This window comes from Athene cunicularia, assembly GCF_003259725.1.
Source record: "Athene cunicularia isolate RWA chromosome 26 unlocalized genomic scaffold, athCun1 chr26_part2, whole genome shotgun sequence".
Classification (NCBI taxonomy): Eukaryota; Metazoa; Chordata; class Aves; order Strigiformes; family Strigidae; genus Athene; species Athene cunicularia.
Window position 1 is genome coordinate 468,412 of NW_020799137.1, and position 9,715 is coordinate 478,126.

The 9,715-nt window shown below is 57.3% G+C and overlaps 2 long non-coding RNA genes across 2 annotated transcripts in view; one reads left to right on the forward strand and one right to left on the reverse strand.

The window, feature by feature from the left end:
- Positions 1-605: 605 nt before the first annotated feature.
- Positions 606-9,715, reverse strand: part of LOC113488929 — a 12,369-nt gene continuing 3,259 nt past the window's right edge. Inside the window, exons 2-3 of the long non-coding RNA XR_003399992.1 lie at positions 7,967-7,972; positions 606-617 (exon numbers count right to left, since the gene is read on the reverse strand). This is a non-coding gene — a long non-coding RNA (uncharacterized LOC113488929). The remainder of the gene's footprint in view (positions 618-7,966; positions 7,973-9,715) is intronic.
- LOC113488928 overlaps positions 5,504-9,715 on the forward strand; it is an 8,833-nt gene continuing 4,621 nt past the window's right edge. Inside the window, exon 1 of the long non-coding RNA XR_003399991.1 lies at positions 5,504-5,727. This is a non-coding gene — a long non-coding RNA (uncharacterized LOC113488928). The remainder of the gene's footprint in view (positions 5,728-9,715) is intronic.

Consider the following 9,715-nt stretch of genomic DNA (forward strand, 5'->3'; position numbering starts at 1 on the left):
CCTCCCTTCCATCCCCTGCGGTATCACCTCCCCACAACCAGGTCACCCCTTAGCAGCTGATCAGAGGTGGGGATGAGGGAGGTGATATTTAATAATCCCCTTTGGCAGAGCAAGAAAAAGGTGGAAAAAACCACAGACTGCGGAGATGCCTGGCTCAGCCAGCTATCAGACTCAGGGCAGGACTGGTTCATCAGCCCCACAGGGTGGATGCAGGAAGCGAGGCATCAGGAGATGGAGCCACCCAGGGTGGTGGGTTCACCCTGCTCCCTCCTTCTTTCAGAGCTGGGTGCAAGTGAAAAATCCTTCCCCTGGCCCAACCAACCACCCTGACAAGCCCCATCAGGCCTGACAGGGTCTGCATCAAACTGGGAGCCAGACCCCATCCCATCCCCTCGATCCCAGCTGCTCTCCTGGATTAGTCCCAGCCCCAAAGAAATGCTGCATCCTGCCCCAGACCAAGCCCTGAATCCCTCACCTCCCAGGCCTGAGCACCTCCAGGAGCAGGATGCGGCCATTTGAGGAGAAGGACGCGGGCAGGAACGGAGCAGCACAGCCGCTGTGCTTGTTCCAGCAGCTGGGGAGTGGTTTGCAGCAGTGCAGCACAAACACACACTGAGCTCTTCCCTCGCCTGGCTCGTCCCAGAAACAGCCGCTGTCTGTCCCCAGAGACCTTCACCTGCGCCTTGCTTCACCCCGCATCGAGCTGCTTGGGCTGACCCGTGACTGGTGGAGAGCAACGGAGAGCAAAGATCCAAACTCTTTTTTCCCTCCTCCTGGGAGTTTTTACCTGTAGCTCCATCTCAGCACATCCCAGGGGATCTCAGTGCCAATGTCAGGCACACAAGTGCCTCTGTGTCTGTCCTTAGAGGTCCCTGAAGTCAGGCTGCCCCTGGAGATGTTGTAGGGATACCCACTGCCCTGTACACGGCACAAACCCACCCTTCAGTGTCCTGTGAGCACCCCTGACCTGAAAGAAACCCAAAATGTCTGGCAGAGGGAGCATGTTTCCCTATCCTGGACCCTGGGCACAGCTGGGTTTTTCTCTTTGGATCCCCTGGCCATCACCCCGTCGGGCATTTCCATGGGCTCTTCTGCATCTTGTCTGCAGGTGGGATGTCTCTGGCAGCAGTTCAGCCCCCAGTAGAGCCAAACTGGTGGAGAGGGAAAATCAGGTCTCAAGGCTGGGAAGGGTCACTCGAAGGACTAAAGCAGCTGATAAAAAAGTTCCCACCCCAGCAGTTCAGCTGGAAACGATCATCCACATGAAGACAAACGAGTTGGGACAAGCCACCCTCCCCTCCCTCATGCCCCCCAACCCTCCAAGCTCCCCACATCAGGGGGTTTCACTGCACTTTAAGGACAGAGCAAGCCCCAAGGTATCTGAAACGCTGCTGGAGAGAAGAGCTTGGATGCCATCCCTCGCCCTCCCCGCTGAGCTCCCAGCCAGCCGCCCGTGGGGCCGCCTCTCCCCTGCCTCGGTGCGAGAGGCCGCTGATGCTCGGCCCCTCTGGAGCCCTCTCCCATCGGGAAGAGCCGGGCTGCCCCACTATAGCTGGCACGAACCAAGGCATCTCCTGCCATTAGCCCCCCGAGGCTGATTATTCTTCTCTTCCCATCCAACAGCACAGACCCAGCCCAGCTGCAACGGGGCCAGGAGGAGGAATGGGGCTCGGGAGAGCTTTGAGGAGTGTTTCTGCCTGAGCAGCATCTGCTGGGCTGAGCTGGGTGGGTCCAACGTGGCCACGCTGTCCCGTCCCGCTCACACCAGGGATGCGGGCTCATGCCCTGAGCATCCTGCTCTGAGGCAGGATTTGCTGCAGCTTTGCAAGATGTTGGGAGTGGTACATTTTTCAGCCAGCTCAGGGTTTGCTGCAGCTTTGCAAGGAGCTGGGAGAGTGGGATTTTCCTCCTCAAGTCCCCTTACCTGGACAAGGGTGACACAGGAGATGGCTCTGCCGAGGGGAGACGTGCCGGCCAGGCAGTGTGATGGGTCACCCCCTGCCAGAGCGGTCTGGCTTTTTTACCTGATCAGTCCTCCCATGTTTCTGGTTTCTCCTTTTCCCCAGTGCTCAGAGCTCTCTGTGCTGGCTGGCTGCAAAGTGGGGGTTCCCCTGTTGTGCCCCACGCCTTCCCCTGAGGCTCCGGCACTGCCTGGAGCCAAGCAAAGCCGAGGCAGCGCTGACATCCAGCAACACTTGATAGGATCAGGGAAGGATTTACTCAGGCCTCAGCAAACAGGACTTTCCTCCCCACTCAACAGCACTCAGAGCTTTAGCCGCAGCACAGCCTGATCCCAGCTGGGATCCCCCGGGGCATACCCACACAAGAGCACCCTGAAACCAGCTGTCCAGGGGCCTCCTGGGGCATCTTCCAGTGGAAACACCCACCCAGCCCCGCCTTTACATGGGAAACCATCCAAGCAGCAACCTCCTGTCGATCCCCATCCCGTCTCCCCCCAGCAGCATCCCCATGGATGTCGGCACACGGAGCTGCTGCCAAGACAGCAGCACGCTCCATTGTCCGGGTCAGGCTTTAATCGCTGCCACCCGAGAGGAGGTTTGGACACTCAACAAAACTGGCAAAGCCAAAGAGACCCCGGAGGAGGTGAAGAGACAAACAACTGGAGAAATCAACCCCCAAAAAAACAATGCATCTTTTTGAGGCTGGGATAAAGCCCATCGACCCCGCTGCAGGGCTCGACCTCGGCTGAATGACACGGCCACCGCTGCTGAGAAAGGGACCGCGGAGGAATGCAGCCGCGCGGGCATCCCCTGGGAAGTGGGGGGACACGGGGCGATGTTCGTCTTTGGGAGAGGGGATTGCAGAGCCTGTGGCCTTTCAAGCCACAGCCCCATCAGAGGTGAGAGCTTGTGGTTCCATTTCAGCTGCACCACCTGGAAATTTTACATCTGGGCAGAGCTGAGGAGGCTGAGCACAACCCAGGAGCTGGGGAGGGGGCTGCGAATCAAGGGGAGGGTTGGGGGATGCAGAAGAAGCCCGAATAAAATCAGAACCATTCAACCAGGCTGATTTTAGGGATATTTTAACCCTCCCTTCTCTTTGTTGCTTAGAATATCCAGCCCCTTCAAGAAGACGCTCAAAGCTGGAGCCAAGGGCACACAGAACACGCAGCACCATCTCTCTACAGCTGGGGATGGGGAAGATCAGATGGAACCAGCAGGTCCCATCCCCCACCGTGCTTTTTCCTCCCCACCTTTGCAGATGTCTCCTCACCTGAACACCTGAGCTCAGCAGAAGAGGCTTTGGGTTTGCACTGTGCACCTCCGTTTCAGGTGGAAATAGGGGCAGGGGGTACAGGTGGGGGTCCTGCTTTGGGGAAGGGTTGGGAAATCCTGGAGGGAATAAGTCAGCAAAAACAAGAATAAGAGGAGTCAGGAGAGAGGATGAGGAAAGGGAAGAGCGAGGAGGCGGCAGTGGCAGGGAGACAGACTGCACCGACCATCTGCTGCGGGTGCTTTTAATTGCTTGGGCTTGTTTCAGCTCCGCTGCCTCGGCTTTGCTGCAAGAGCTGCCAGTGATGGGAGCCAGTCCCCAGCACCAGCCCGGACTGCAGGAGACACTCGGGGACGGGGCAGGATGAGACCCAGCCCTGGAGCAGCCCAGGTGCGATGGAGGGAAAGAAAGGAGCTGGGCTTTGCAGGGCTGAGCTGGGGAAAGCAGCATCCATGCCAAGGATGGGACCAGCCAGGGCTCCATCACCAAACCACCCACTGGGCCAGGGGCCTCCAGCAACCAGCTCCAGCAGAGCCACACTGGAGCAGGGGAAGGAAAAGCTGCTCAGAGCAGCCACAGATGCTTCACACGACCAGGCAGATGCCCCAGTCCCTCACAGCTTTTTAAAGATGCCTCAAACCAAGCGCTCGAGCTTGAGAAAGGGACACGCACCTGGAGCTGCTGAGCTCTGCTCCAGACTATAATTATCCCCCCTCTCCCCCAGCAGCTCCTTCTGCACCATCTGCACCTCCTGACACCTCCCTCGCTCTTTCCATCACTGCCCTCCTGCCTGTTGCCCCCCCCAAACCCCTCACCCAGGGGTCCCCATTCCTGCAGTGCTGTTTTCCCCACACCCCCAAACCACCTACCCCAACCTGATGCCAACTGGCAGGAGCAGGCACAAAAATCACCAGCCATAAATTTGGGCACCCGCTGCCCTCCTCAGTGGGGGATCCCTCTCGCTGGAGCCCCCAAGGCCCCCACCACGCTGCAACCACTCTGGGTGGCTTTGGGGGTCCCCACCATCACAGGGGCCTATGAGGTCTTTGTCTCAGCCCTACTGTAACACAAAGAAAAACAACAACCTCCTGTGCTCCCCACAGCCCTTTTATCCCCCATTTGGAGGGTCAGCATGGGAGGGAAAACCTAGCTGTTAATTATCCCTTCATCACATATGCAAAAAGCCAGCTGCCCATTGGCTGAACCACATGAATCTACTCATATGATGCAGCATCCAGTCTCCCATTGGCTTAGTGGCCAGCAGTGATTTATGGGCTGGGTATCACCTGCCCTTTGGGGGATCCCCAGTCTCCCAAAAGGCCCCAAATCCCTCACTGGGCTGGTCTGGATCTGCCCCCTGCCACCACGGATCCCATTAACCGGGACCTGTTAATTATTTGCACACAGCAGGGACAGCCCCAGCAGAGAAAGGCGGAGATGCTGCACCACAACCTGCACGTCTCTGTGGACTCCATGAAAAACCAGCAGGAGCTGCGGATCCTGGCACCGGATCAGAGGGATCCCATACTGGGAGCACTGGGAATGCTGAGCTCTCCGTGTTGTCTCAAAACAGAGGTCACCTGTACCCTGCAAAACTGTTGGGGTTTAGGATACAGAGGGGAAAAGGCATCTGGACTCCCCATGTCAGAGGTGTGTGCTGGGGGGGGGGGGGGGGGGGGGGGGGATCAGGGGGGTCCCATCAGGAAAGTGAGGGGCTCGGCCAAGTGCTGGAGCTGTGCACCCCCCACCTGAGTGTTTACAAACAGGATTAGTGCTGCCAGCAGATTAAATGTGTTGTGCCTGGGGTTTAATTTCCTTCCTTGGGAAAGTTTGATCTTGAAATCCAAGGCTACAGGGAGAGGGAGCTGCAGTGTCCAAGCGCTGGGTGTGATGAGTTTGTCAGGCCTCTGCTGATACTCGGTTGCTGAGGCTGCTCACCAAACCTCCGTGGGTGAAACCATCCCGGTAAAGCCAAAATCTGGAGATGGACCTGGGGGCACCGGCAGAGCTGAGAGGCCGAGAGCAGTGGAGGGGATCTGGGAGCAGAATCAATGTCTTGTGTCTGGGGAAGAGCCAGCAGGTCCCCACCGGACCCTGAGCCCAGACAGCTCCTTTCCAAAAACCTGCCCCAAAGCGACAGCCCAGGCACAACTGGGAAGATACATCCAAAGCGATCGCTCACCAAGCGGCTTAATGCAATCCGCTTAGAGCAGCAACAAGAAAACACCACGGCTGAAAGAAATCAGATCCTTAATCTTGGAGAAAATCCTGCTCTGAGCCCAGCTCTCTGCTCCCTGCCCCAGCCACCCCTTGGGACTTCACCCCTCTCTTTTCCAGCATCCCAGGAGGGTTTATCCATGTAGATGACAGGGAGCAGGGTCGGCTGGGGACGGGCCAAGCCCTGGGGACATCTGTCTGCAAACACATGGGAGCAGAGAGGGGAAGGAGAGCCCATGGGAGAGGTTTCTGGCCCCGACATGGGGAATCTCACAGGTAAGGTGGCAGGTGACGTGTGGGGTTGGGGGGAGAGGCTGATATCTGGGGATAAACCCTGAGGATCAGGGATTTGAGCATTAAAAGGGGAAAAAACAGGGTGATTGGAAAGGGGTGGCTTCAGCTGAGCAGGATGCGGCCGAGGCACCGTACTGCAAACACAGGGTCCCCTCCCCGAGAGGGACAGCGACTCTACTCCTGATTTACCGCAGGACCAGCCAGGAAGGGATCCCATGAGCAGCCGTGCTGGCAGAGCGAGCCAGCCCCTCTTCCCATCTCATTTCAGCAGGTAATTGCCTCTCCCAATTACACAATTAGCGTAAGCAAAGGTAATTACAGAACAGAGGCGTATAATCATCCAGCGACTGCCGTGATTTCGGGTGGCAAACTGAGGAGCGAGACATGTTTGGGGAGATGATGCTGGCAGGGAAATCACCTCCAAAAAGCGGGGGACGGGGACAACACGGCAGCCTCGCACACATTTACACACACGTGTGTGCTAACAGCCCCTCTGGTCACATTAACAGCTTGGTGGAAGGATGAATTACGGAGCCAGGCAGCCTCCAAGCAATTTGGGATTGCGGTGGGTTAATTATATTAACGCACACAGGTCCTCTGCCCCATTTCTTCCTTTTTCTTCCAGTGCAGGGCTTGGAGCATTTTTTTTTGCTTTATAATCGCCTGGAGGGAGGCATTAATGGTCGAGCAAGGGTAAATTGCAGGGCCGGGCAGCTGCTAGTAGTTTAGGATTGCAACGTGTTAATTATGTTAAAGGCACTAAATAATTTCACTGCGTTGATGAGGGAAGGGAGGGAGGAGGTGGTGGAGAGATGCTCCAGGAGGCTGTGACGTGTCCAAGGTGCCGGAGGAAATTGGGTACCTACAGCCGGGGATGCGCAGGCACCTTGTTCCCATCAGCTTCTTCGGAAAAAGCATTTTAAAATATAATAGCCTGATCTAGAGGTGTTTAGAGCCTGAGCATGTTTGGGCAGGGCTGGAGAAGCCATTTCCCCGCCAATGATGCCAGGCTGACACGGGCAGGTGCCTGTGCTGGGTTGCCCGGGGGAGGACAGTGGGGAAACACTCTGTCCTTGCAGGGGAGAAATCAGCCGCGATGGAGAACCCTCCTTTCCACCGGGGAGACGGCTCAGCTCCACGGCCAGACCCCCCGAGGCCGCCCCTCTCCGGGGGGAGCGGGCAGGACCCGCCGCCCGCGGCTGGGCTCACCCGGGGCCGGTGTCACCGACCTTCCCTCTGAGGGATCCCGTTGTCACTAGATGGCAGTGGAGCATCTCCGTGAGGCTCTGGGGGAGCCCGGAGCCTCGGAAAATCCCCCCACCGAGGCTCTCCCATCCCCACCGGGCAGACCCCGGAGTGATGCCCGGAGCCATCCTACCCCTGTGCTGGTCCAAAGGGATCCTGGGTTGGATCTCGGCAAAGCCAAGCTGCGAGGCACCGGCGTTGCCCTGGATACAGCCCATTTTCTGGCTGAGACTTTATTTGGGTGGAGAAAAATGAGGATCTTGGCTCCTTAGCAGAGATTTCTTCTGCAACAGTCTCAGTTTTGGACTCACGTGCGCTACCCACGTTTCTGCCTGACAGAGCCCGGGCGCGAGGGTGATGCAGATCCCAAATTCTCCACTCGGACCCGGTGCTGCAAATAAACCCCCAGTCCTTGTGCAGACCCCCGGCTGTCCCCTCGTAATGGGGACAGGGCCAGTGCTTATCCAAGCTATAAAACACGGAGGCAAGACAAGCCCTAGGGAGGGGGCTGCCATCCCCATCCTGGGCTCCCATCTTTGGGCTCTTCAGCCCAGGCTCAACCCCGTGAGAACAACCAGCCTTCAGGAATTAAACTGCCCGGCTGGGCTGGCAGCAGAGCAGCCGATGCCAGCGCTCCCAAACGAGGATTCCTCAAGAAAATCAGTTTAGTTCAATCACTGCAGCGGTTGGCACATGGCTACAAAGCAATCTAGATAGCAGCTCCATTAAATCAGTGTAATTTCTGGGCATACATCAGCTCTGATTTTACAGCCCTTCACACAGAGCGTTTCATCTATAGCAGAGTGGGCTTTTGGGGGGAGATGTCTGGTTTTCCTGACTCCACATCGCACCTTCCCTCTGCCCTCCAGGACTGGCAGCTGGGATGGGGCAGTCCTGAAGCTGAACCCATTCCTGCTTGGGAAAGGGATTGTAAAACCTGGGGATGGTCCCTCTCTAACATGGTCAGACCTGGGACGTGCAGCTTCAGGCTGAAACACCTGATCAGAATGCACAGGAACACCTGAAAAGGGAGAAATTTACCCCAAATTCAAGGCTAGCTGGGAGGACAAAGCCAGCAGAGCAGATGGGGAACACCACAGCAGCGGGGTGCAGGGATGGGGTGAGGTCAGGGAATGGGTGTATCCTGAGCCGGGTTGATAAGGATGGGGATAAATAAGCCAGAATTGCTCCGCTCCTCTGGCCCGTGCTCTGTGGAGAGCATCGAGGTGCAGGGTTGCTGTGATCAAAGACACCCCCTCCGTGCCCAGCAAAACCAGTATCCCACGAGAACCTTCATCTGACAGTACCCACCACCTGCCCAGTATGGGCTCCCAGACCAGCTTGAGAGAGAGATTTTAGGGTTTCTCCCTCCTTTTGGGCATGGCCAGGCCAGACTCCAAATGAGGGGAGGTGCAGAGGGGCAGGAATACCAGAGGGAGCCTTGTTCTGCAACCCCTGACTCCAACCTCACCAGAGAGCAGGTAGGGTCCACGAGTCCCTTGGACTGCCGTGACCACAGTAAAGCCTAAAAAAAAGGGATGAAATTAAATCACGATGAACACTCAGTTATTTATTGAGTGCTTCAGTGGGCACAGGTTTGCCTGACAGCTTTTAACCATGCAAGAACTGACACAACTGGCAGAAATCAGGGCAATACAGTCCAGCTGTGATGCTGGAGAGTGGCACTAAGACCACATCCATCCTCCAAAGGGATTTCTTTCTTTGGCAGCACGAAGGAGGGAAAGCAGCAAGATCTGCTCATTCTCAGCTGCATTTCCACAGTCCCCCAGGACCTGCATTCCCTGATATCGGGGCATCGGATTTCCACGGCTGAGGATCAGCCTCTTATCACCAGGGTCTGCAGGAAATTGGGGCTGATGGGAGGCCCTGGGAGCCAGGACGGGGTTTGGAGGTTGATGCCTTCATCTCAAAGGTACCCGTTGTCCCAGTTGCTGCTGGGACTGGCACAGAGCCCAGGTCCCTTTGGGGCACCAACCCTACAGGCTGGGTAAAACATACCGGGGTGCACCCCAAGGGGGCATTTGGGATTTACCCTGAGGATTGCTTGTTTGGGGAGGGCACAGCACTCGCCTCCTGCCTTCTTGCATCACCACGCAGGTCCTGGGATGGGTACGTGAAATAGGGTAGTGGGGAGAACGTGAGCCTGCGCTGGGCTCTGTAGCCAGCGTGTCAAGGAGCCCTCCTCACCCTCCTCCTCCTCCTCCTCTTCTGCAGGCTGCTATGGCGGGAGAATGAAGGAAAGATGTTTGCAGTGAGCCTCCAAGAAAACAACCCCCAAGGGCCCCACCCCATGTCCTGTCACCCCTCAGGAGCTGGTGTAGCCCTCAACCTCTGTCCTCAGGCAAGAAGGAAACAGGAGATGGCGGCTATTGAACCTGCTGTCAATCACCCTGCCTCTGGACAGCTGATGACAGTGACTGACAGCAGCTTGAGGCAGGGATGAACCCCCCCTTCTGGGGTCTTCCCTCCCTCCCAGCCCCTCCAGCTCCTCGGAGGAGAGCTTCCCCATGCCGGACCCGTCTGCTCTGTATTTATTAAAACAACAAACACGGGCTGTGCCTCCAGGTGCCCTCGCGCATTCCTGCGGGGCCGGCAGAAGCCAGAGCTGGCAGCAGGCGCCTCGGAAAACAGCATCATCCCAAACCCAGCTGTCCCGTGTCCCACCGAGCCACCCCATGGGATGGGGGCTCCCCGTGCGAGGGGG